At 47.0% G+C, this 27,698-nt stretch overlaps 1 protein-coding gene across 1 annotated transcript in view; it reads left to right on the forward strand.

Annotated features, from left to right (window-relative positions):
- The first annotated feature begins 2,868 nt into the window (after positions 1-2,868).
- Positions 2,869-27,698, forward strand: part of LOC138246451 (putative methyltransferase DDB_G0268948) — a 232,465-nt gene continuing 207,635 nt past the window's right edge. Inside the window, exon 1 of the mRNA XM_069201066.1 lies at positions 2,869-2,935. The gene's annotated coding sequence lies outside the window, so the exon portion shown is untranslated. The remainder of the gene's footprint in view (positions 2,936-27,698) is intronic.

The raw sequence follows: 27,698 nt of genomic DNA on the forward strand, positions 1-27,698 counted from the left end.
GACCAAAACGACAAAAATCCAACATACACAAGTCAAGTTATGATTTTTTAAAGGTTTAAAATAAAAAGAGTCTTTAGGTAGTTGTAACACCACACTAGCGCTCCTAGCGTGAAAATGTACCTGGTTTGCGGCAAAAATAACCCCGCACGGGCGGTGTGCGTCGAAAATAACCCTGCACGGGTATATGCGTCGAAAACAGCTCGGCACGGCGAGGCGCGTCGAAAAAGCCAGCCACGCGACGGTCCGAAAGTCCCGCGGCGCTGGTTGCGATCTCTCAGCCTTCGTCAGCGATGCTGCGCGTCGTTTCTCCTGCTCCGGGCGTCGATTCTCCGGTCGCGTTTCCTGCAGCGTCGTTTCTCAGCTGCGGAGCCGGCGTCGCGTCGTTTTCTCAGCCGCGATCGGATTCGCGTCGATCTTTTCTCCGCACGGCGCTCGGTGCGTGTATTTTTGACCTTAGGCTGCCAGCCTCTCCTTTCAGGGTCCCAGGAACTGGAAGGGCACCACAGAGCAGAGTAGGGGTCTCTCCAGAGACTCCAGGTGCTGGCAGGAAGAAGTCTTTGCTATCCCTGAGACTTCAACAACAGGAGGCAAGCTCTACATCAAGCCCTTGGAGATTTCTTCTTCAAGATGGAAGGCACACAAAGTCCAGTCTTTGCCCTCTTACTCAGGCAGAAGCAGCACTGCAGGAAAGCTCCACAAAGCACAGTCACAGGCAGGGCAGCACTTGTTTCTCAGCGATCAGCTCTTCTCCAGGCAGAGGTTCCTCTTGGTTCCAGAAGTGTTTCTAAAGTTTGTAAGTTTGGGTGCCCTTCTTATACCCATTTTAGTCTTTGAAGTCACCTTTCTTCAAAGGGGACTCACACCTTCTTGTGAAATCCTGCCTTGCCCAGGCAAGGCCTCAGACACACACCAGGGGGCTGGAGACAGCATTGTCAGAGGCAGGCACAGTCCTTTCAGATGAGAGTGACCACTCCACCCCTCCCTCCTAGCAGAGATGGCTAATCAGGAAATGCAGATCACACCCCAGCTCCCTTTGTGTCACTGTCTGGTGTGAGGTGAAAAACAACCCAACTGTCAAACTGACCCAGACAGGGAATCCACAAACAAGGCAGAGTCACAGAATGGTTTAAGCAGAAAATGCTCACTTTCTAAAAGTGGCATTTCCAAACGCACAATCTTAAAATCAACTTTACTAAAAGATGTATTTTTAAATTGTGAGTTCAGGGGTCCCAAACTCCACATGTCCATCTACTCTCTAGGGGAATCTACACTTTAATCATATTTAAAGGTAGCCCCCATATTATCCTATGAGAGAGAGACAGACCTTGCAACAGTGAAAACGAAATTGGCAGTATTTCACTGTCAGGACATATAAACCACACTACTATATGTCCTACCTTATCCATACACTGCACCCTGCCCTTGGGGCTACCTAGGGCCTACCTTAGGGGTGCCTTACATGTAAGTAAAGGGAAGGTTTAGGCCTGGCAAGTGGGTACACTTGCCAAGTCGAATTTACAGTGTAAAAATACACATACAGACACTGCAGTGGCAGGTCTGAGACATGATTACAGAGCTACTTATGTGGGTGGCACAACCAGTGCTGCAGGCCCACTAGTAGCATTTGATTTACAGGCCCTGGCACCTCTAGTGCACCTTACTAGGGACTTACTAGAAAATCAAATATGCCAATCATGGATAAACCACTTACATACAATTTAAACAGGAGAGCATATGCACTTTAGCACTGGTTAGCAGTGGTAAAGTGCTCAGAGTTGAAAAGCCAACAGCAACAGGTCAGAAAAATATAGGAGGCAGGAGGCAAAAAAGTCTGGGGATGACCCTGCATAAGCAAAAGTCCAACACATATGTTTGAAAATTGACTGTCCGACATTTCTGTCTGCCCTCTGCCCCGACAGTTGTTGTCAGTCATTTAGCAGAAGTGATGCCAATCGGTTTCGTGCACTGAGCGATACAGGAGACTCGTGTCCAGTAGGCAAAGGATCCCGTTCTATTTGTCTTTCAAGCCTGAGACCACCCGAAGGCGATGATGGCTGTCTCACTTCGTGTCATCAGGGCACTGCTTTCAGTCCCGGGCTTTTAACCTACAATTCATTGTAATGTAACCTACAAAGGGCTTCTACTACGTGTCAGTATGATTAGTTAATTGTTTGCAAACCAGGACATCACCCAGATACATTAGGATGTCAAATAAAAGCGCTGGACTAGTGCTCGGGCTGACATGGAGTGAGGTTTTCACATTATTGAAAGGGGTCTTCAAGATTAAGAAGTTCGGAAGTTGGGCATTTGCCAGCGACACCGCCTAAGAATGGAATGCCACCCCTCTCATCCTCAAAGTAGCGCAGATCATTTGTCCTTCCAAAAATTAAATATGAACATCTCGCTCTTCCAGTCCTAACCCCATCTGATTTACTACTATGACCTGACCTGATGTGTGAGCTGGTAAGTTCGGTTTCGTAATGCCGAGAGGGCTGACACAGTTCTGTGTTAGTTTCTAACATCCTGTTGGATAACTCACTAAACAAGCACTAGCCTGAGTAACAGTATTTCAGCGCCTGTCAGTCATGTATATAAAATACTGCTATCCTCCGGATCCTCACCTCAAAGGACAAGGGCGTGTGTAAAAGGCAAGATGCCATCTTCAGCGTCTACAATGGGGTGTAACAACTAAACAGAGGTTCATGTTCTCATCCATCACTGACACAATTATGAAAAGGATGCCTTTATGGTTGTTATGGAAACTAATGATCTAAACATCTATTGTTCTTATAGAAGATCCTGTCTGTGCCTTGACAGACTCACTGCTTCGTACGCATGGCAGCTCTCTGGGCATTAAGGCGCCTCCTTTCGTCGACTCACTTTCCACCCATCATTTCAGCGTCTGCTGGTCAAGCAGGACACCCCAACTGCAAAAGTAAATTGTACTCTTCTCATTTGTTCCCTGCTACAGAATTACGAATCGCGCAGCTGTATTTTGACTGTGTGGTTTATAGGTTTTTTGTCGATACTGTATTTTATGCGCCCGATAATACAGTTGTGGAATCTGTACTTATCTGTATTTCTTCTTGTGATGTTATGTATTGCTGCATTATTGTTTAACCAGCTTGTAGATCGTTGAAATGCATAAACTAACCTGATTGTTTCATAGCAGAGGATACGATGTCAGGAGGTGCTTTTCGGTCAATGAATAATTGTAGGAAAGTACCATCTTGCCTGGCATGTTACCCCCATATTTCACTGTATATATGTTGTTTTAGTTGTATGTGTCACTGGGACCCTGCCAGCCAGGGCCCCAGTGCTCATAAGTGTGCCCTGTATGTGTTACCTGTGTTATGACTAACTGTCTCACTGAGGCTCTGCTAATCAGAACCTCAGTGGTTATGCTCTCTCATTCCTTTCCAAATTGTCACTAACAGGCTAGTGACCAATTTTACCAATTTACATTGGCATACTGGAACACCCTTATAATTCCCTAGTATATGGTACTGAGGTACCCAGGGTATTGGGGTTCCAGGAGATCCCTATGGGCTGCAGCATTTCTTTTGCCACCCATAGGGAGCTCTGACAATTCTTACACAGGCCTGCCACTGCAGCCTGACTGAAATAACGTCCACGTTATTTCACAGCCATTTTACACTGCACTTAAGTAACTTAAAAGTTGCCTATATGTCTAACCTTTACCTGGTAAAGGTTGGGTGCTAAGTTACTTAGTGTGTGGGCACCCTGGCACTAGCCAAGGTGCCCCCACATTGTTCAGTGCCAATTCCCCGGACTTTGTGAGTGCGGGGACACCATTACACGCGTGCACTACATATAGGTCACTACCTATGTGTAGCTTCACAATGGTATCTCCGAATATGGCCATGTAACATGTCTAAGATCATGGAATTGCCCCACCAATGCCATCCTGGTATTGGGGAGACAATCCCATGATTCCCCGGGTCTCTAGCACAGACCCGGGTTCTGCCAAACTGCCTTTTCAGGGGTTTCACTGCAGCTGCTGCCAACCCCTCAGACAGGCTTCTGCCCTCCTGGGGTCCAGCCAGGCTTGGTTCAGGTTCAGGGACCCCTCAGCCCTGCTCTGGCACGAAACTGGACAAAGGAAAGGGGAGTAACCACTCCCCTGACCTGCACCTTCCCTGGGAGGTGCCCAGAACTCCTCCAGTGTGCTCCAGACCTCTGCCATCTTGGAAACAGAGGTGCTGCTGGCACACTGGACTGCTCTGAGTGGCCAGGGCCAGCAGGTGACGTCAGAGACTTCTTCTGATAGGCTCCTTCAGGTGTTGCTAGCCTATCCTCTCTCCTAAGTAGCCAAACCCTCTTTTCTGGCTATTTAGGGTCTCTGCATTGGGGAATTCCTTAGATAACGAATGCAAGAGCTCATCAGAGTTCCTCTGCATCTCTCACTTCACCTTCTGCCAAGGAATCGACTGCTGACCGCGCTGGAAGCCTGCAAAACTGCAACAAAGTAGCAAAGACGACTACTGCAACCTTGTAACGCTGATCCTGCCGCCTTCTCAACTGTTTTCCTGGTGGTGCATGCTGTGGGGGTAGTCTGCCTCCTCTCTGCACTAGAAGCTCCGAAGAAATCTCCAGTGGGTCGAGGGAATCTTCCCCCTGCAACTGCAGGCACCAAAGAACTGCATCACTGGTCCTCTGGGTCTCCTCTCAGCACGACGAGCGAGGTCCCTTGAACTCAGCAACTCTGTCCAAGTGACTCCCACAGTCCAGTGACTCTTCAGTCCAAGATTGGTGGAGGTAAGTCCTTGCCTCCCCACGCCAGACTGCATTGCTGAGAACCGCGTCTTTTGCAGCTACTCCGGCTCCTGTGCACTCACCGAGGATTTCCTTTGTGCACAGCCAAGCCTGGGTCCCCGGCACTCTAACCTGCATTGCACGACCTCCTGAGTTGTCCTCCGGCGGCGTGGGACTCTCTTGTGCAACTTCGGGTGAGCACCAATTCACTCCACTTTGTAGTGCCTGTTCTGGCACTTCTGCGGGTGCTGCTTGCTTCTGAGTGGGCTCCTTCTCTTGCTGGATGCCTCCTCTGTCTCCTCACGCAGTTGGCGACATCCTGGTCCCTCCTGGGACACAGCAGCATCCAAAAACCCTAACAGCAACCCTTGCAGCTAGCAAGGCTTGTTTGCGGTCTTTCTGCGGGAAAACACTTCTGCACGACTCTTAACGACGTGGGACATCCATCATCCAAAGGGGAAGTTTCTAGCCCTTGTCGTTCGTGCAGAATCCTCAGCTTCTACCATCCATTGGCAGCTTCCTTGCATCCACAGCTGGCATTTTCTGGGCATCTGCCCACTTCCGACTTGATCGTGACTTTTGGACTTGGTCCCCTTGTTCCATAGGTACTCTCGTCTGGAAATCCATCGTTGTTGCATTGCTGGTGTTGGTCTTTCCTGCAGAATTTCCCTATCACGACTTCTGTGCTCTTTGGGGAACTTAGGTGCACTTGGCACCCACTTTTCAGGGTCTTGGGGTGGGCTATTTTTCTAACCCTCACTGTTTTCTTACAGTCCCAGCGACCCTCTACGAGCTCACATAGGTTTGGGGTCCATTCGTGGTTCGCATTCCACTTCTGGAGTATATGGTTTGTGTTGCCCCTATCCCTATGTGCTCCCATTGCATTCTATTGTGACTATACATTGTTTGCACTGTTTTCTATTGCTATTACTGCATATTTTGGTATTGTGTACATATATCTTGTGTATATTTACTATCCTTATACTGAGAGTACTCACTGAGATACTTTTGGCATATTGTCATAAAAATAAAGTACCTTTATTTTTAGTATATCTGTGTATTGTGTTTCCTTATGATATTGTGCATATGACACTAGTGGTACTGTAGGAGCTTCACTCGTCTCCTAGTTCAGCCTAAGTTGCTCTGCTAAGCTACCTTTTCTATCAGCCCATACTGCTAGACACCCCTCTACACTAATAAGGGACACCTGGGCCTGGTGCAAGGTGTAAGTACCCCTTGGTACTCATTACAAGCCAGTCCAGACTCCTACATTGGTTGTGCAGCGGTGGGATAAGTACTTTGCAACTACTTACCACTTTTGTCATTGTACTTTTCATAAGAGAAAAATATACAAAACAAGTTCAGTGTATGTGCACCTAACCAAAAAGTTTTGCTTTTCTTCTCTCACTTCTTTTCTAAGTGCTGAAAAGTACCTCTAAAACTTTCAAAAAGTTCTTAAAAAGTTTAAAAAGTTTTTTTCTGTTCTTTAAAAAGTTCTAAAAACGTTTTCTTTCTTTTTCTATCCCTTAAACACTTTCTATAATGTCTGGCACAGGTCAAACTGTTGATCTGTCCAAGACTGCTTATGGTCACCTTAGCTGGAAGGCAGCAAGGAGTCTCTGTGTAGAAAGAGGTTTAGGGGTAGGGAAGAATCCCTCTAGAGAACTATTAATTAACATGCTAGTTGAACAAGACAAGACTTTTGTTGGTACTTCTGGTGAGAAATTAGCTGATGGTTCCCACCCAGATTCTGGGGCACCCCTAGCAAAAGAGTTGGGAGGGAATCTTTCCAACCTGCCCCTTAGCAAGCCACCTAGCATAGCTGGTACTGATATGAATTCACATCACAGTAAGAGTGTTGTCTCACATCACAGTAACAGTGTTGTTTCTCACCACAGTAGAAGTATCACTTCTGTAGGCCAGAATGTTAGTGTGACATCTGTTAGGGCCAGGTCTCCTTCTGTTCATTCTCACCATTCTTCTGTTTCAAGACATGCCCTACCCACCCACCCTGATGACAGAGTGTTAGAAAGGGAGCTCAATAGATTGAGAGTGGAACAATCCAGGCTGAAGCTCAAGAAGCAACAGCTGGATTTAGATAGGCAGTCCTTAGAGATAGAAAGAGAAAGACAGAAATTGGGTTTAGAAACCCATGGTGGCAGCAGCAGTATTCCAAATAGTCATCCTGCAAAAGAGCATGATTCTAGGAATCTGCATAAGATAGTTCCCCCTTACAAGGAGGGGGATGACATTAACAAGTGGTTTGCTGCTCTTGAGAGGGCCTGTGTTGTACAGGATGTCCCTCAAAGGCAGTGGGCTGCTATCCTATGGCTATCTTTCAGTGGAAAGGGTAGGGATAGGCTCCTTACTGTAAAAGAAAGTGAGGCCAATGATTTCAAAGTTCTTAAGAATGCACTCCTAGATGGTTATGGCTTAACCACTGAACAGTACAGGATGAAGTTCAGAGAAACCAAAAAGGAGTCTTCACAAGACTGGGTAGACTTTGTTGACCATTCAGTGAAGGCCTTGGAGGGGTGGTTACATGGCAGTAAAGTTTCTGATTATGAAAGCCTGTATAACTTAATCCTGAGAGAGCATATACTTAATAATTGTGTGTCTGATTTGTTACACCAGTACCTGATAGACTCTGATCTGACCTCTCCCCAAGAATTGGGAAAGAAGGCAGACAAATGGGTCAGAACAAGGGTGAACAGAAAGGTCATACAGGGGGTGACAAAGATGGCAAGAAGAAGGATGGTAAGTCTTCTGACAAGGGTGGGGACAAATCTAAACATGAGTCTTCATCAGGCCCACAAAAACACTCTGGTGGGGTGGTGGGCCCAAATCCTCTTCAAATCAAAACAAAGAAAATAAACCATGGTGCTATTTATGTAAAATAAAAGGCCATTGGACAACAGATCCCAGTTGTCCAAAGAAAAGCACCAAGCCTCCTACCACTACAACCCCTGCTGCTACACCTAGTGCCCCTAGTAATAGCAGTGGTGGTGGGAGCAAACCTACTAATAGCCAATCCAAGGGAGTAGCTGGGCTCACTTTTGGTAACTTAGTTGGGGTTGGTCTAATTAGGGAGACCACAGAGGCTGTGTTAGTCTTTGAGGGGGCTATTGATTTAGCCACCTTGGTTGCTTGTCCCCTTAACATGGATAAGTACAAGCAACTACCCCTAATAAATGGTGTTGAGGTTCAGGCCTACAGGGACACAGGTGCCAGTGTTACAATGGTAATAGAGAAACTGGTCCACCCTGAACAACACCTACTTGGTCACCAGTAACAAGTAACCGATGCTCATAACAACACTCTTAGCCACCCCATGGCTGTTGTGAATCTCAACTGGGGGGGGGGTTACTGGTCCAAAGAAAGTTGTGGTTGCCTCAGATTTACCTGTAGACTGTCTATTAGGGAATGATTTAGAGACATCAGCTTGGGCAGAAGTGGAGTTGGAGGCTCATGCAGCAATGCTGGGCATTCCAGGGCATATTTTTGCTTTAACCAGGGCTCAGGCCAAAAAGCAAAAAGGACAGGGTGACTTGGATCCTGGAACAATGGACCAAGTGCTCCCTAAAACTAGGGCTAGTAGAAGTAAATCACTACCTACTATCCCTCCCTCTACAGTGGATTCTACTTCTGAGGAAGAAGAATTTCCACCCTGTGCAGAACCTACACCAGAGGAGCTGGAAGCAGACACTGCTGAGCTTTTGGGTGAAGGGGGGCCTGCCAGGGAGGAGCTGAGTATGGCACAGCATACCTGTCCCACACTAGAGGGTCTAAGGCAGCAAGCTGTCAAACAAGCAAATGGGGATGTCAGTGACTCTCACAGAGTTTACTGGGAGGACAACCTCTTGTACACTGAAGCAAGGGATCCAAAACCTGGAGCTGCCAGGAGATTGGTGATTCCTCAGGAGTACAGAAAGTTCCTCCTAACTCTAGCCCACGACATTCCCCTAGCTGGACATTTGGGGCAAATGAAAACTTGGGACAGGCTTGTCCCCTTGTTTCATTGGCCTAGAATGTCAGAGGACACAAAATTATTTTGTAAGTCCTGTGAAACCTGTCAAGCCAGTGGCAAGACAGGTGGCACTCCAAAAGCACCCCTTATTCCACTGCCTGTGGTTGGGGTTCCCTTTGAAAGGGTAGGGGTTGACATAGTTCGCCCCCTTGACCCTCCTACTGCTTCAGGCAATAGGTTTATCTTGATGGTAGTGGGCCATGCCACCAGCTATCCTGAAGCAATTCCTCTAAGGACCACTACAGCTCCTGCAGTGGCAAAGGCCCTCCTGGGAATATTTTCCAGGGTGGGCTTCCCAAAAGAGGTGGTATCAGACAGGGGAAGCAATTTCATGTCTGCTTACTTAAAGGCCATGTGGAAAGAGTGTGGTGTTACATACAAGTTCACCACACCCTATCATCCACAAACAAATGGACTGGTGGAGAGATTTAACCAAACTCTCAAAGGCATGATTATGGGACTCCCTGAAAAACTCCGCAGGAGATGGGATATCCTGTTACCTTGCCTCCTTTTTGCTTACAGGGAGGTACCCCAAAAAGGAGTGGGCTTCAGCCCCTTTGAACTCCTATTTGGACACCCTGTGAGAGGTCCTCTAACACTTGTCAAGGAGGGTTGGGAACAACCTTTAAAAGCTCCAAAGCAAGACATAGTGGACTATATACTTGGCCTCAGATCTAGGATGGCTGAGTACATGAAAAAGGCCAGTAAAAACCTTCAGGCCAGCCAAGAGCTCCAAAAGCAATGGCATGAGCAGAAGGCTGTTTTGGTTCAGTACCAACCAGGGCAGAAAGTGTGGGTCTTGGAGGCTGTGGCCCCAAGAGCACTCCAAGACAAATGGAGTGGACCCCACATAATTGTTGAAAAGAAGGGAGAAGTCACCTACTTAGTTGACTTAGGCACTGCCAGGAGTCCCCTTAGGGTGCTCCATGTCAATCGCCTGAAACCCTACTATGACAGGGCTGATCTCACCCTGCTCATGGCAACAGATGAGGGACAGGAAGAAGAGAGTGACCCTCTCCCTGATCTCTTCTCTTCCACAGAACAAGATGCTCTAGTGGAAGGTGTAGTATTGGCAGATTGTCTTACTGCTGAGCAGAAAGACCACTGCATAAATCTCCTGGGTCAGTTTTCTGAACTCTTATCTACTGTGCCAGGCACCACTTCGTGGTGTCAGCACACTATAGATACTGGAGACAGCTTGCCTGTCAAAAGTAAGATCTATAGGCAGCCTGACCATGTCAGAGACTGCATAAAGCAAGAAGTACAGAAAATGCTTGAACTGGGAGTGGTTGAGCACTCTGAAAGTCCATGGGCCTCTCCTGTGGTACTTGTACCAAAACCTCATTTCAAGGATGGAAAGAAGGAAATGCGGTTTTGTGTAGACTACAGAGGTCTCAACCAGGTAACCAAAACTGATGCTCACTGTAGGAAAGTCCTTTTTTTTGCCTGATCACCTCCACTCTTTCTGGATAGGTACTGGTGGTTACTGACTCTTGGCTGTGCCCTGGGTACTGCTTACCAGTCCCAGGGCCAGTGCTCTGTGTAAAATGGATATGCAAATTTGGCTAATTATAATTGGCTAAGTTAACCTACCTATAAGTCCCTAGTATATGGTAGGGCATGTAGGTTTAGGGACCACAGCATAGGTGGTGCACACCTAGGTGCATTGCTGAGGTGCCCAGTGTCATTTTAAAAGCAAGCCTGCCTTGCTGGCTGCTTTTAAATTAAAGTTATATGCAAATTCGACTTTGGAATTAAAGGTACTTCCAAAGTCTTAAACTACCTTATTTTTACATATAAGTCACCCCTAAGGTGTGCCCTATGTGCCCCTAGGGCTGGGTGCCATGTAACTATAAGCAGGGACTTTATAAAAATAGATTTATAAGCCCTGGTGAGGTAAAAACAGCCAAATTCATTTTTCCCTCATTGAAGTAAATGGCCTTCATAGGCTAGAATGGGCAGACTTTATTTTAAATTTTAAAGTCTCCTTAAATGTTACATACCAAGAATTTGGTATCAAATTGATTGTTATAATAAATCCCACAACTTCCAGTTGTTGGATTTAATATAACTAGTCCAGGTAAAAAGTTTAGACTTTACCTAAAAAGTTGCCAATTTCAGCTCTGCATTGTTTTTGCTGCTGTGCTCTGATTGGCCAGCCTGCAGAAGCTTCTGCCAGGCTACTTTAATGAGGTGTGAAGTGGCCTGGCTTCACACAAAGGAATGTGCTTGGGGGAGAGAATCTCCCCTCAGCAGATGGTGAGGCAGGAAGGGGGAGGGCTGCCAAACTGGTCTTCAAAGACAGAGAAGGACATCTGGAGCACCCAGCAACACCCCCACATCCTGCAACCCCAGACAGCTAGGTGCCCCCTTGATTAGATTAGGAGAGGGCAGGAGAGGGGTGTGTTTATGATTTTTAGCCACACCAGTGGGTGGGCTCAGCCAGATCTCTCCTCCAAAAATCAGATTCATCCATTTTGGATTTTTAGAGACTGTTGCCTTCTGGGATGGATTTTTGCCACACTTCCCAGGAAGTGGTCATCACAGGGGGACGACCCTGTCCCTGATTGGAGAACCAGGGCCCCCCTGCTTTTCACCCAGGAGCAAGGATAAAACTGGCAGACCTGCACCCACGCCTCAGATCCCCACCAAATTTCAAGAAGAAAGAACTTAAGGAGAAGAAGGACTGCCCTGCTGGACCCCTGGCCTGCACCTGGAACCTGCACTCAGAAGGACTGCACCAGCTGCACACTTGGGCTTCACCACAAGAAGGACTTTGCCTGGCTTCAACTGGTTCAAGGAGGGACTCCCTGTTTGCTACAGGTGAAAAATTGCTATCCAGAGTCCCCTGCACCAACTCCTGAAAAAGTGACCAGCTGACCTCTGTCCAGTGGCCAAAAAGGAGTTTGCGCCAGGTGTATTCTGGGAGTTGAAGTCCGCACTTCCCAAGGACCATCACAGAACTTCTGGACCCTTGGGGTGAGCTGTGGACCCCAAAAGAACCTTAAAAGAACATCTGGGTGAAGCCCCAGAAGTTTGGAAAAGATTGGAGAATTTTTGAAAAAAAAGCTCCATAAAGTGACCGACCCGACGCGGAAATTCTAGCCGGCTTGCCTCAACCCGGCCTGACTTCGAGGTTCGTCCCGGTAAAGAAAAACATCCAAAAAAGAGACTAAGTCCGAACGTAAAAAGTTGACCGGGACCTTCCAGCCATCGTATCCGAGAAGGGCTCCACGGACGTCGGATCAAGATCCAGGTTTACCCCGGTCAAAGGATTTTCATCTCGAAAAAACGACTAAGTCCGAAGGTAAAAATCACCACCGAGGAAACCGACTTCGCGTATCCGGACAAGGGCTCCAGGAGGTCGGATCCAACTGGCAGGTTCGTCCCGGGGAAGAAAAACATCAAAAAAGAGACTAAGTCAGAAGGTAACTTTTTAACCGAGGCCTCCCGCGACTTGTAGCCGAGCAGGGCTCCATCGCGGTCGGCCTGAAAGTTTGACTTTGCCCCGGTCCTGGTGCAACCAGATGACCCGATTGGCGCTTTCTGTTTCTAAGCGCTAGAAAATAATAATACTTTAAAAATTCATATCTCCGGTTCCCCTGAACCGATTTTAATCGTTTTTGTGTCATTTTAAAGATAAAAATATAAGCTATTTTTATAAATTGGTTTTGGATTTTTAAACTGTTTCCTGTGTTTTATTTAATTACTGTTTTGTGATATTTGAATGCTTTACACTTTGTCTCCTAAGTTAAGCCTTGACGCTCGATGCCAAGCTACCAAGGGTAGAGCTGGGATTAATTTACTGAGACCTAACTGTACTTATGTGGAGGTTTGTGGCTTGTTGCTAGGTGTAGGTACCTACCTGCCCTACCAATAACCCATTTTCCAACATAATTGGAAGCAGCGACGGGATCCTGTACTTGTGTTCAATATCACGTTACAGTTTTAGATAAAACAAATTAAAAATCCTTTAAATTGTCCTAGTGCAAAAATTGTTTTTAATTTTTAATTTTAATTTTCTTTTTTTAATTAATTTGGATTAATTTCAATTATTGAATTTTTGTAATTTTTCTAAATTCTTGTTTCCAATTTTTGCAAAAAGTTTTTGTTGACACAAAACTAGGGAACCATGGAGCTTGATCTGGCTAGCCTACCTACACTGACAGTAGTCCAGCTTAGGGGGTTGTGTATTGAGAGAGGGTTGCCTGCAACCCCTGATATCAGGAAGCAAATCCTGATTAAATCCCTGACAGCATGGGCTGAGGCCCAAGAGGTAGAGACAGAGGAAGCTCCAGAGGGGGAAGAAAAAGGGGAAGATGCTAACTCTAACCACTCAGGGGAGGGAAGGCATCCGAGCCTAAGTGAGGAAGAGGAAGAACGGTCCTCAGTGGATACAGTCACTAGGGGCAGACCCAAAGCTAGTGGTAGGAAGGGGGTCCTTTCAGGAGGAGAGAACCCATCCATCAGGGAAAGAGAGCTGGAAGCCCAGCTAGCCTACATAGCTTTGGAAGCAGATAAGCTTGAGGGGCTGTACAATTTGATTATGAGGGAGCACCTTCTAACTAATTGTGTCCAAGAGAGGCTCCGCCAGTATCTAGTAGACTCTAGGTTGACCAACCCCAGAGAGCTGGGGGAGGCAGCAGATGACTGGTTAAAAACTAGGGTTAACCAGAGACCCCCAGGGGGTGATCAGTAAAAGGGAGGACATGGTTCTTCTCAGGGGAAGAACCAGGGGAAAGATGACAAAAAACCCAAAGAGTCCTCACAAGAGTCCCCTAAAACTTCTCAGGGAGGGGGAGCCCCGAGCCAATTCACTTTTAAAGGGAAAGGGTATCAGGGAAAGAATTTTGATCCTGCTAAAGCAGGAAAGTTTCAGGAGCTTGCTAAGGCCGGCAAGTGTTTTGACTGTCATCAGCCAGGACATAAAAAAGGAGATGCTATCTGCACCAAAAAGCCCCCACTGGTGGGCAATCCCAGGGGATTGCTAGTGTAGGGTTGGGGGTGGAAGTTGGCCCAGGGGTGGAATCAGGGTACACTGAAGTCACCTTAGTATCCGTGGGTGGGGTGGACATTGCAACTATGGCCATCTTACCTCCCATCATGCAGAGGTATAGGCAGAGGCCTAAAGTCAATGGGACTGAAGTGGAAGCTCTGAGAGATACAGGAGCCAGTGTGACAATGGTTGCAGAAAAGCTGGTTTCTCCAGAGCAGGTCTTACCTGGTGTCTTCCACCAGGTGACTTATGCAGATACCAGAACCAAACTCCATCCCATGGCTATGGTGAGTCTGGAATGGGGAGGTGTGACTGGCCCTAAAAAAGTAGCTGTAGCTCCTGCCCTCCCAGTAGAGTGTCTGCTGGGAAATGATCTTGAAGCATCTGAATGGTCAGAAGTGGAGAGAAGGGTCCATGCACAGATGCTGGACCTCCCTGAATGGGTGTGTGCTGTGACCCGGTCACAGGCGGCACAACAGGGAAATGCTGGACACTTGGACCCTGGAACAATGGGCCAAGCCTCCAAGAAGAAGAGAAAGGGCACTGGGTCTGGCTTACCAGCCCCAACAAGTACAGAGGGTCAGGAAGAATCCAACCCTGAGGGGGAGGATCTGAACTCTGAGGGAGGGACACCTTCCCTGCAAACTCTGCCTGACTTGGCAGAACTGCAAGGGGCAGGTGGGCCCACCAGAGAAGATTTGTGCCAGGGACAAAGAGAGTGTCCCACTCTTGAGGGCCTGAGGCAGACTGCTGCCAGGCAAGAACAAGGGGATACCAGTGGTACCCACAAGGTTTACTGGGAGGATGGAGTTCTCTACACTGAGGCTAGGACCCTTAAAGAAGGGGCTACTAGGAGAGTAGTGGTCCCCCAAAAGTATAGAGAATTCCTCCTTACCTTAAGCCATGATATCCCCTTAGCTGGTCATTTGGGACAGACCAAGACCTGGAGCAGGCTGGTCAACCATTTTTTTTGGCCCGAAATGTCAGAAAAAGTCAGGGAGTTTTGCAGCTCCTGTGTCACCTGTCAAGCCAGTGGCAAGACAGGGGGCAAGCCAAAGGCTCCCTTAATTCCACTGCCAGTGGTTGGGACTCCCTTTGAGAGGGTGGGGATTGACATTGTTGGTCCCCTAGACCCACCAACTGCTTCAGGTAACAGGTACATTGTGGTGGTAGTGGACCATGCCACCAGGTACCCTGAGGCAATACCCCTCCGGACAGTCACTGCTCCCACAGTGGCTAGGGCCCTACTTGGTGTGTTCACCAGAGTGGGATTCCCAAAGGAGGTGGTCTCAGATAGGGGCACAAACTTTATGTCAGCCTATCTGAAAGCCATGTGGGAGGAGTGTGGTGTTACTTATAAGTTCAGCACACCCTACCATCCACAGACCAATGGTCTGGTGGAAAGATTCAATAAGACCCTGAAGGGCATGATCATGGGTTTGTCTGACAAACTCAGGAGGAGATGGGATGTCCTCCTCCCATGCCTGCTGTTTGCCTACAGGGAGGTGCCACAGAAGGGGGTTGGATTCAGCCCCTTTGAGTTACTGTTTGGGCACCCTGTAAGAGGCCCATTGTGCTTGGTGAGAGAGTCTTGGGAAAAGCCTCTCAAGGAATCCAAGGAGAATGTGCTGGATTATGTACTAGGCCTGCGGTCTCGCATGGCTGAGTATATGAAGAAGGCAAGCAGAAACCTGGAGGCCAGTCAGGAGCTCATGAAGCTCTGGCATGATCAAAAGGCTACCATGCCTGAGTATCACCCAGGACAGCTGCTGTAGGTTTTGGAGCCCATGGCTCCTAGGGCACTACAGGCCAAATGGACTGGGCCCTATCCAATCCTAGAGAAAAAAGGTGAGGTCACCTACTTGGTGGACCTTGGCACCCCCAGGAATCCTCACAGGATTCTACATGTAAACAGGATGAAACCCCACCAGGACAGGGCAGACATGACCATGCTGATGGTCACTGATGAAGGGAAGGAGGAGGAGGGTGAACCTCTGCCAGACCTCCTGTCCTCAAAGGAAAAAGATGGGTCAGTGGAGGGAGTGGTACTCTCTCCCAAATTGACAGATCAGCAACAACAAGACTGTAAGCAAGTCTTGGGACAGTTTGCTAGTCTGTTCTCCCTGACCCCTGGACTCACCAATTGGTGTGTCCATGATGTTGACACTGGTGACAGCTTGCCTGTCAAGAACAAGCTGTACAGGCTGTCTGACCAGGTCAAGGCCAACATCAAAGCTGAAGTGGCTAAGATGTTGGACCTGAAGGTAATTGAGCCCTCTGATAGTCCTTGGTCCAGTCCAGTGGTACTGGTGCCCAAAGCTAATCCCCAAGGTGGGAAGAAAGAATTAAGATTCTGTGTGGACTACAGAGGTCTAAATGCAGTCACTAGGACTGATGCTCACCCCATACCTAGAGCTGATAAGCTCATTGACAGGTTGGGGGCTGCCAAATTCCTGAGCACATTTGATCTGACCTCAGGATATTGGCAGATTGCCTTAAGTCCAAGAGCTAAGGAGAGGTCAGCATTTTCCACACCAGAGGGCCACTTTCAGTTCAAGGTGATGCCCTTCGGGATGAAAAATGCTCCTGCCACCTTCCAACGGTTGGTGAATAGAGTCCTGTCTGGGTTGGAATCTTTTAGTGCAGCTTATCTGGATGATATAGCTGTATTTAGTTCCACCTGGAGGTACCACCTGGTCCACCTGAAGGAAGTGCTTCAGGCCCTGCTTCAAGCAGGCCTGACTATCAAGGCAAGCAAGTGCCAGATAGGGCAAAGTTCTGTTGTGTACCTGGGCCACCTTGTTGGTGGAGGCCATGTACAACCTCTCCAGCCCAAGATCCAGACTATCCTGGATTGGGAGGCTCCAAAAACCCAGACTCAGGTCAGAGCCTTTCTTGGCCTGACTGGGTATTACAGGAGGTTTGTTCAAAATTTTGGGACCATAGTGGCCCCTCTAACTGAGCTTACCTCCAAGAAACAGCCCAAGAAGGTCATTTGGATCCCAGAGTGTCAGAAAGCTTTTGACACCCTAAAACAGGCTATGTGTTCAGCACCAGTGTTACTGGCCCCTGACTATAGCAAGGAATTTGTAGTGCAAACAGATGCTTCAGAGGAAGGGATTGGGGCAGTGTTAGCACAAGTTAATGAAGAGGGCCATGATCACCCAGTTGCCTTCATCAGCAGGCGACTACTCCCCAGAGAGAAAAAATGGAGTGCCATTGAGAGGGAGGCCTTTGCTGTGGTTTGGTCCCTGAAGAAGTTGAGGCCTTACTTGTTTGGCACTCACTTCCGTGTACAAACTGACCACAGACCTCTCAGATGGTTGATGCAGATGAGGGGGGAGAACCCAAAACTGTTAAGGTGGTCCATTTCCCTACAGGGGATGGACTTCACAGTGGAGCACAGACCTGGGACTGCTCATGCCAATGCAGATGGCCTTTCCAGGTTTTTCCACTTAGCTGATGAGGACTACCAGGGTGTAGGTTAGTGCCCATCACCTTTCATCTGGGGGGGGGGGCAGTGTAGGAAAGTCCTTTTTTTTGCCTGATCACCCCCACTCTTTCTGGATAGGTACTGGTGGTTACTGACTCTTGGCTGTGCCCTGGGTACTGCTTACCAGTCCCAGGGCCAGTGCTCTGTGTAAAATGGATATGCAAATTAGGCTAATTATAATTGGCTAAGTTAACCTACCTATAAGTCCCTAGCATATGGTAGGGCATGTAGGTTTAGGGACCACAGCATAGGTGGTGCACACCTAGGTGCATTGCTGAGGTGCCCAGTGTCATTTTAAAAGCAAGCCTGCCTTGCTGGCTGCTTTTAAATTAAAGTTATATGCAAATTCGACTTTGGAATTAAAGGTACTTCCAAAGTCTTAAACTACCTTATTTTTACATATAAGTCACCCCTAAGGTGTGCCCTATGCGCCCCTAGGGCTGGGTGCCATGTAACTATAAGCAGGGACTTTATAAAAATAGATTTATAAGCCCTGGTGAGGTAAAAACAGCCAAATTCGTTTTTCCCTCATTGAAGTAAATGGCCTTCATAGGCTAGAATGGGCAGACTTTATTTTAAATTTTAAAGTCTCCTTAAATGTTACATACCAAGAATTTGGTATCAAATTGATTGTTATAATAAATCCCACAACTTCCAGTTGTTGGATTTAATATAACTAGTCCAGGTAAAAAGTTTAGACTTTACCTAAAAAGTTGCCAATTTCAGCTCTGCATTGTTTTTGCTGCTGTGCTCTGATTGGCCAGCCTGCAGCAGCTTCTGCCAGGCTACTTTAATGATGTGTGAAGTGGCCTGGCTTCACACAAAGGAATGTGCTTGGGGGAGAGAATCTCCCCTCAGCAGATGGTGAGGCAGGAAGGGGGAGGGCTGACAAACTGGTCTTCAAAGACAGAGAAGGACATCTGGAGCACCCAGCAACACCCCCACATCCTGCAACCCCAGACAGCTAGGTGCCCCCTTGGTTAGATTAGGAGAGGGCAGGAGAGGGGTGTGTTTATGATTTTTAGCCACACCAGTGGGTGGGCTCAGCCAGATCTCTCCTCCAAAAATCAGATTCATCCATTTTGGATTTTTAGAGACTGTTGCCTTCTGGGATGGATTTTTGCCACACTTCCCAGGAAGTGGTCATCACAGGGGGACGACCCTGTCCCTGATTGGAGAACCAGGGCCCCCCTGTTTTTCACCCAGGAGCAAGGATAAAACTGGCAGACCTGCACCCACGCCTCAGATCCCCACCAAATTTCAAGAAGAAAGAACTTAAGGAGAAGAAGGACTGCCCTGCTGGACCCCTGGCCTGCACCTGGAACCTGCACTCAGAAGGACTGCACCAGCTGCACACTTGGGCTTCACCACAAGAAGGACTTTGCCTGGCTTCAACTGGTTCAATGAGGGACTCCCTGTTTGCTACAGGTGAAAAATTGCTATCCAGAGTCCCCTGCACCAACTCCTGAAGAAGTGACCAGCTGACCACTGTCCAGTGGCCAAAAAGGAGTTTGCGCCAGGTGTATTCTGGGAGTTGAAGTCCGCACTTCCCAAGGACCATCACAGAACTTCTGGACCCTTGGGGTGAGCTGTGGACCCCAAAAGAACCTTAAAAGAACATCTGGGTGAAGCCCCAGAAGTTTGGAAAAGATTGGAGAATTTTTGAAAAAAAAGCTCCATAAAGTGACCGACCCGACGCGGAAATTCTAGCCGGCTTGCCTCAACCGCGACCCGGCCTGACTTCGAGGTTCGTCCTGGTAAAGAAAAACATCCAAAAAAGAGACTAAGTCCGAACGTAAAAAGTTGACCGGGACCTTCCAGCCATCGTATCCGAGAAGGGCTCCACGGACGTCGGATCAAGATCCAGGTTTACCCCGGTCAAAGGATTTTCATGTCGAAAAAACGACTAAGTCCGAAGGTAAAAATCACCACCGAGGAAACCGACTTCGCGTATCCGGACAAGGGCTCCAGGAGGTCGGATCCAACTGGCAGGTTCGTCCCGGGGAAGAAAAACATCAAAAAAGAGACTAAGTCAGAAGGTAACTTTTTAACCGAGGCCTCCCGCGACTTGTAGCCGAGCAGGGCTCCATCGCGGTCGGCCTGAAAGTTTGACTTTGCCCCGGTCCTGGTGCAACCAGATGACCCGATTGGCGCTTTTTGTTTCTAAGCGCTAGAAAATAATAATACTTTAAAAATTCATATCTCCGGTTCCCCTGAACCGATTTTAATCGTTTTTGTGTCATTTTAAAGATAAAAATATAAGCTATTTTTATAAATTGGTTTTGGATTTTTAAACTGTTTCCTGTGTTTTATTTAATTACTGTTTTGTGATATTTGAATGCTTTACACTTTGTCTCCTAAGTTAAGTCTTGACGCTCGATGCCAAGCTACCAAGGGTAGAGCTGGGATTAATTTACTGAGACCTAACTGTACTTATGTGGAGGTTTGTGGCTTGTTGCTAGGTGTAGGTACCTACCTGCCCTACCAATAACCCATTTTCCAACACTCACCCTATACCCAGGGCAGATGAGCTAATAGATACACTGGCATCTGCCAAGTATCTAAGCACCTTTGATTTGACTGCAGGGTATTGGCAGATCAAGTTATCAGAGGATGCAAAAGCAAAAACTGCATTTTCAACCATTGGAGGCCATTACCAATTCACAGTAATGCCTTCTGGATTGAAAAATGCACCTGCCACTTTTCAGAGGTTGGTGAATACAGTCCTGTAAGGGCTGGAAGCTTTTAGTGCAGCATATCTAGATGATATAGCTGTCTTTAGCTCCAGCTGGGATGATCACCTGGTCCACCTATGGAAAGTTTTGGAGGCCCTGCAAAAGGCAGGCCTCACTATCAAGGCTTCAAAGTGCCAGATAGGGCAGGGGAAAGTGGTTTATCTGGGACACCTGGTAGGTGGAGAACAGATTGCACCACTTCAGGGGAAAATCCTAACTATTATAGATTGGGTTCCCCATACAACTCAGACCCAGGTGAGAGCCTTCTTAGGCCTCACTGGGTATTACAGGAGGTTCATAAAGAACTATGGCTCCATTGCAGCCCCTCTTAATGACCTCACATCTAAGAAAATGCCTAAAAATGTATTGTGGACAGCTAGCTGTCAAAAAGCTTTTGAGGAGCTGAAGCAGGCCATGTGCTCTGCACCTGTCCTGAAAAGCCCCTGTTACTCCAAAAACTTCATTGTCCAAACTGATGCATCTGAATTAGGGGTAGGGGCAGTCTTATCACAACTTAATTCTGAGGGCCAGGATCAACCTGTTGCTTTTATCAGCAGGAGGTTGACCCCAAGAGAAAAGCGTTGGTCTGCCATAGAGAGGGAGGCCTTTGCTGTGGTCTGGGCACTGAAGAAGTTGAGGCCATACCTGTTTGGCACTCACTTCATTGTTCAGACAGACCAAAAACCTCTACTTTGGCTAAAACAAATGAAAGGTGAAAACCCTAAATTGTTGAGGTGGTCCATATCCCTATAGGGAATGGATTATACAGTGGAATATAGACCTGGGAGTACCCACTCCAATGCAGATGGACTCTCCAGATATTTCCACTTAGACAATGAAGACTCATCAGGTCACGGCTAGTCTTATTGTCCTTTGTTTGGGGGGGGGGAGGGTTGTGTAGGAAAGTACCATCTTGCCTGGCATGTTACCCCCATATTTCACTGTATATATGTTGTTTTAGTTGTATGTGTCACTGGGACCCTGCCAGCCAGGGCCCCAGTGCTCATAAGTGTGCCCTGTATGTGTTACCTGTGTTATGACTAACTGTCTCACTGAGGCTCTGCTAATCAGAACCTCAGTGGTTATCATTCCTTTCCAAATTGTCACTAACAGGCTAGTGACCAATTTTACCAATTTACATTGGCATACTGGAACACCCTTATAATTCCCTTGTATATGGTACTGAGGTACCCAGGGAATTGGGGTTCCAAGAGATCCCTATGGGCTGCACCATTTCTTTTGCCACTCATAGGGAGCTCTGACAATTCTTACACAGGCCTGCCACTGCAGCCTGAGTGAAATAACGTCCACGTTATTTCACAGCCATTTTACACTGCACTTAAGTAACTTATAAGTCACCTATATGTCTAACCTTTACCTGGTAAAGGTTGGGTGCTAAGTTACTTAGTGTGTGGGCACCCTGGCACTAGCCAAGGTGCCCCCACATTGTTCAGGGCCAATTCCCCAGACTTTGTGAGTGCGGGACACCATTACACGCGTGCACTACATATAGGTCACTACCTATGTGTAGCTTCACAATGGTAACTCCGAATATGGCCATGTAACATGTCTAAGATCATGGAATTGCCCCACCAATGCCATCTGGTATTGGGGAGACAATCCCATGATTCCCCGGGTCTCTAGCACAGACCCGGGTACTGCCAAACTGCCTTTTCAGGGGTTTCACTGCAGCTGCTGCTGCTGCCAACCCCTCAGACAGGCTTCTGCCCTCCTGGGGTCCAGCCAGGCTTGGCCCAGGAAGGCAGAACAAAGGACTTCCTCAGAGAGAGGGTGTTACACCCTCTCCCTTTGGAAAAAGGTGTTAAGGCAGGGGAGGAGTAGCCTCCCCCAGCCTCTGGAAATGCTTTCATGGGCACACATGGTGCCCATTTCTGCATAAGCCAGTCTACACCGGTTCAGGGACCCCTCAGCCCTGCTCTGGCACGAAACTGGACAAAGGAAAATGGAGTGACCACTCCCCTGACTGCACCTCCCCTGGGAGGTACCCAGAGCTCCTCCAGTGTGCTCCAGACCTCTGCCATCTTGGAAACAGAGGTGCTGCTGGCACACTGGACTGCTCTGAGTGGCCAGGGCCAGCAGGTGACGTCAGAGACTTCTTCTGATAGGCTCCTTCATGTGTTGCTAGCCTATCCTCTCTCCTAAGTAGCCAAACCCTCTTTTCTGGCTATTTAGGGTCTCTGCTTTCTGGAATTCCTTAGATAACGAATGCAAGAGCTCATCAGAGTTCCTCTGCATCTTTCTCTTCACCTTCTGCCAAGGAATCGACTGCTGACCGCGCTGGAAGCCTGCAAAACTGCAACAAAGTAGCAAAGACGACTACTGCGACCTTGTAACGCTGATCCTGCCGCCTTCTCGACTGTTTTCCTGGTGGTGCATGCTGTGGGGGTAGTCTTCCTCCTCTCTGCACTAGAAGCTCCGAAGAAATCTCCCGTGGGTCGACGGAATCTTCCCCCTGCAACCGCAGGCACTAAAGAACTGCATCACCGGTCCTCTGGGTCTCCTCTCAGCACGATGAGCAAGGTCCCTTGAACTCAGCAACTCTGTCCAAGTGACTCCCACAGTCCAGTGACTCTTCAGTCCAAGTTTGGTGGAGGTAAGTCCTTGCCTCCCCGCGCCAGACTGCATTGCTGAGAACTGCGTCTTTTGCAGCTACTCCGGCTCCTGTGCACTCACCGAGGATTTCCTTTGGGCACAGCCAAGCCTGGGTCCCCGGCACTCTAACCTGCATTGCACGACCTCCTGAGTTGTCCTCCGGCGGCGTGGGACTCTCTTGTGCAACTTCGGGTGAGCACTGATTCACTCCACTTCGTAGTGCCTGTTCCGGCACTTCTGCGGGTGCTGCTTGCTTCGGAGTGGGCTCCTTCTCTTGATGGGTGCCCCCTCTGTCTCCTCACGCAGTTGGCGACATCCTGTTCCCTCCTGGGCCACAGTAGCATCCAAAAACCCTTACCGCAACCCTTGCAGCTAGCAAGGCTTGTTTGGGGTCTTTCTGCAGGAAATCACTTCTGCACAACTCTTCATGACGTGGGACATCCATCCTCCAAAGGGGAATTTTCTAGCCCTTGTCGTTCATGCAGAATCCTCAGCTTCTACCATCCAGTGGCAGCTTCTTTGCATCCACAGCTGGCATTTCCTGGGCATCTGCCCACCTCCGACTTGATCGTGACTTTTGGACTTGGTCCCCTTGTTCCACAGGTACTCTCGTCTGGAAATCCATCATTGTTGCATTGCTGGTGTTGGTCTTTCCTGCAGAATTCCCCTATCACGCCTTCTGTGCTCTTTGGGGAACTTAGGTGCACTTGGCACCCACTTTTCAGGGTCTTGGGGTAGGCTATTTTTCTAACCCTCACTGTTTTCTTACAGTCCCAGCGACCCTCTACGAGCTCACATAGGTTTGGGGTCCATTCGTGGTTCGCATTCCACTTCTGGAGTATATGGTTTGTGTTGCCCCTATCCCTATGTGCTCCCATTGCATTCTATTGTGACTATACATTGTTTGCACTGTTTTCTATTGCTGTTACTGCATATTTTGGTATTGTGTACATATATCTTGTGTATATTTGCTATCCTCATACTGAGGGTACTCACTGAGATACTTTTGCCATATTGTCATAAAAATAAAGAACCTTTATTTTTATTATATCTGTGTATTGTGTTTCCTTATGATATTGTGCATATGACACTAGTGGTACTGTAGGAGCTTCACTCGTCTCCTAGTTCAGCCTATGCTGCTCTGCTAAGCTACCTTTTCTATCAGCCTAAGCTGCTAGACACCCCTCTACACTAATAAGGGATACCTGGGCCTGGTGCAAGGTGTAAGTACCCCTTGGTACTCACTACAAGCCAGTCCAGCCTCCTACAATAATGTTTTAATGATAAAATTTGTGTTCACAATTGAAAAGCAATGAACATCTAACGGAAATCACTTGCTGTAGGTGGGACATGACAGATTGCAGTAGGCCGCACATTTGGCCTCACCTCTGGTGACTTGATAGTGATGCATGTTATATTTATTTTGTTATTATTAGTTTTATCGAGCTCGCAAGTACCTGAAGTCTCTTGTTGGTAGCAAAGTTATACACTCTACACAGCAACTCGCAAACTCAACGGTGCCGGGCAAAGCCCAGGTAAACAAATGGGTTCTAAGAGCCCTGCGGAATTTTAAGATATTTGGCGCCAAGCGTAACTCTGGGAGCAGTATTCTCCATGCCATTGCTGTAATCACTGAAAAAACCCGTCCTCTTAATCTTTCTCTCCGATATTTAGGTACTGTGATCAAGCAAGTGCAAATAGAGCAAAGCAGTCTGGGAGGAATGAATTATTTACACACATCATACATATGAAGACCATGCTAATGGATAAAGGGCCCTATGAACCATATAAAGTGTCTTGAACCAGCATCTCATGTGAAAAGGGACCCAGTGTAACTGGCAAAATAAAAACAAGACCCCTTCAAACTTACTCCTCCCAAAACACAATCTAGCTCTCACATTCTGTATACGTTTTAACCTCTTTATAAAGTAACCTGGAACTCCAACATAGAGAGCATTACAATAGTCAAGTCTGCTTAAAATCAGGGCTTGCACCAACTGTTGAGGATGTCTAGGAATAAAAGGGGGATCTTCTTCAGTTGTTTCATTAGCAGGAAGCACATAGACATTAACTTATTAATCTGATACTCTGATACTCAAATCCGAGTTTTCTAGTAAATAGCACACCCAGATTGCAGACAGTGAAAGTTTGCTCCAGACACTCTCCCTACAATTGAGGCCACCACACAGCGGACCAGATTGAGGGATTACCAAATATCAAAATGTCAGTTTCATCTGAATTTAGCTGGAGAGAATTAACATTCATCCAGCTAGCTACATGGGTCAAACAGCCTTTGAACTCTCTCCTGGAGTTGAGAAATGTTGCATTCCATGCAGCTGATTATTTGGACATCATCTGCAGAGCCACAGAATCGACAGACAAAAAAAAGCAATCAAATCTGCCTGGGGTGGAACATATATATTAAAAAGAGTAGGACTGAGACAACATCCCTGATGAACACCACATGCAATATCTTTAAAATCAGCGAGAAGTAGCCATTTGGACTGCCTGAGTCCTGTTTTCTAGAAAGGATTGAACCATCTGAGTGCCTTGTCTTTCAGGCCAATAGCAAATAACCTTTTTTTGTAATATAGAATGACAACCCGTATTGAAGGTGGCTGACAAATCATGGAGGATGAGTTCCACCCAACTTCCTCCATCTAAGATCATACGGATGTCATTGGTAGCCAACATAATTACGGTTTCAGTGCTAAGGCAGGATTCTAAACCAAATTAGTGCTTATTAAATACACCTTTTCCTCACATTAAGAAGCTAGTTGTGTATTTCTCCAGCTCTCCAGGATTTCTGCAAACAAACGGAAGAAGAGAAATAGGCTAATAATTAGAGGAAATGCTAGGATCTAGAGTCTCCTTTTTAAGAGGGTAGCAACTAATACTGATTTACAAAAAGCAGGCACCACGCTCCTCTCACCTCTGTTAACCATGGTCGAATAACGTGTGTACCCTTCATTAGTATCTTGAGGTAGGTTGCTCTTGAGGTCTGGCTGTAGACCAAACTACCATTTACGTGGATAGTGCATTGATGGTGATGCTTGCATTACATTGAACAAGATGTGAGGTCTAAAAGGTTAGGCTTTCAGATTCAAGAATGGTGAGTTGATTCTCCTGCCTGCTTTATATGCCTGAAAGCTGTGCATACTCTTGAGTCTTCTCTTGTGATGGATAGAGAAAGAGGGCTTGCCGTAGACCAGATAGGGCAGCCCAAGAATAATGCTTTCATGATGATTTACACTGAGCATTTTGGAAAGCCTTGCATACCTCTGAGTAGAGTGGGTGCTCCTGCAATGTTTTTACAAGCTGAGGTGTAAAGTTTAATAATAGTCGATTAACTGACTTAGCATTGCCAAATCATGTTTACCCCTGATTTGTCCCCTACAATGGGTTAGGCAAAAGGCTCATCTCACACATTTTTATTTGATGGCCCTGATGACAATTTACGGCAACAGGCACATTCATGGTTCTGTTTTTTTTTAGAACGAATAGTGAAGACTTAAACATAGTGGTTTCATAATAATTGCTTGGTACAAGTGTTGAACCTTGTTTAACCTAGGTGGGGTTTTCCACAACCAGTGAGGTAATTCTGGCTGGAAAACTCACAAGAGTAATGGACTGCAGAATCAGCCATGCCTTATTCCATATTTATTTTCTGTGTATTTTCTAGAAAGTCTTGCAATCTCAAATGATTGCTAATCACCTTGCAGACTTCATTTAAATCTCTTTATTCAATGCAATGAGTGATTCAGAACAAGTGTCGATTGTTCATTTACCAAAGAAATAAGCCCTACTTGCCTTTCAGACATGTTTAACATCCAATTTGAGTGGCCACCTCACGTCATACCATCAGGGACACTGTTCCCAGTCCTAGGCGTTTAAATTATAAATGATTGTTAGGAGTTATTGACAAAGTCACACATCAGTGACTTGTATGTTAGTTAGATTAGTTCAATGGAAGCACACCAGTGACCATAATACATAAGTCCCGTGGGGGTGCAAAAGGTGTAGTGCCAGCACTATCTGGAGATGGCATTCCCTCATTTGAATGGAATCTCTTTGCCTTTGCGCCTGTGCCGTATTATGGATGTGAGTGCAAAGAATCTTGTGAAAAGCTCACTGACAGTGGGACTTGAAAATTTGTTGTACTGTCGAGGTGCACCGTGGAGGCAGCCCCCTTGAGGGGCCAAAAGGATCCCATTGACCCCCAGACAACCTTCAGAAAGTTGGTGCAGTTTCTCACTGCACCCGCCAGCAAAGGGATCTCTGTCCCTTCTCTAAAGTGCAGGTGGGTGCCACCTGCACGGTGAAACATGGAGCGACTGATTATAGCAGCTGCTCAATATTTCACTGGCTGCGCGGCCCCAAGGGCAGTCCTGAGCTCATTCATTGTAATCCAACATACTTGTGATGTTTGAGCATGGTGCACTGGTTTAAAGGTGCGCTGTGGTGCAAAAATATTCTGTGCTCCAATACGGCCTCATGATTACAACACCTAGAATGTATTAGGCTGTTGAATAAAATGCAACGACTTAAACTAGTGTCCATGTTAGGTAGGGTGGAATGGTCAATCTACTGAGAGCAAGATTTAAAAGTCCACATTAATAACCTGTGCATTTCCTAGCTACACCACCCAACGTAGGAATGTCTCAAAGCAGTAGAACAACATTTCCCAAAAATGTGAAAATCTCGCTCTTTCAAGATAAAACAACTTCTGGTGTACCACTTTGACCTGAAGAATTTATTCTGTAAGTTTGGTTTCTTGATGGAAAGAGGGCCTCAACCTGCGCTTTGCAGAGAAAGAAAATAACATCAACTCGTAACCTGTTGAAAAACTCACAAAACAAATACTAGCTTGAGGAACACCTACAATTCATCATCTACTCACAGCAATGAAATACCATTTAAGTCACATAGAAATACAATTATATTCTTTTGCAAGGAATGAAGATTTGTCCCTTCAGATTAATACATAAGTCAAAAGCATTTGTATTTAAATTGCCTCAGAAATAAGACACCATGACCATCATTCATCAGCTTGGATGC

The sequence above is a fragment of the Pleurodeles waltl genome, chromosome 7 (genome assembly GCF_031143425.1).
Source record: "Pleurodeles waltl isolate 20211129_DDA chromosome 7, aPleWal1.hap1.20221129, whole genome shotgun sequence".
Taxonomy (NCBI): Eukaryota; Metazoa; Chordata; class Amphibia; order Caudata; family Salamandridae; genus Pleurodeles; species Pleurodeles waltl.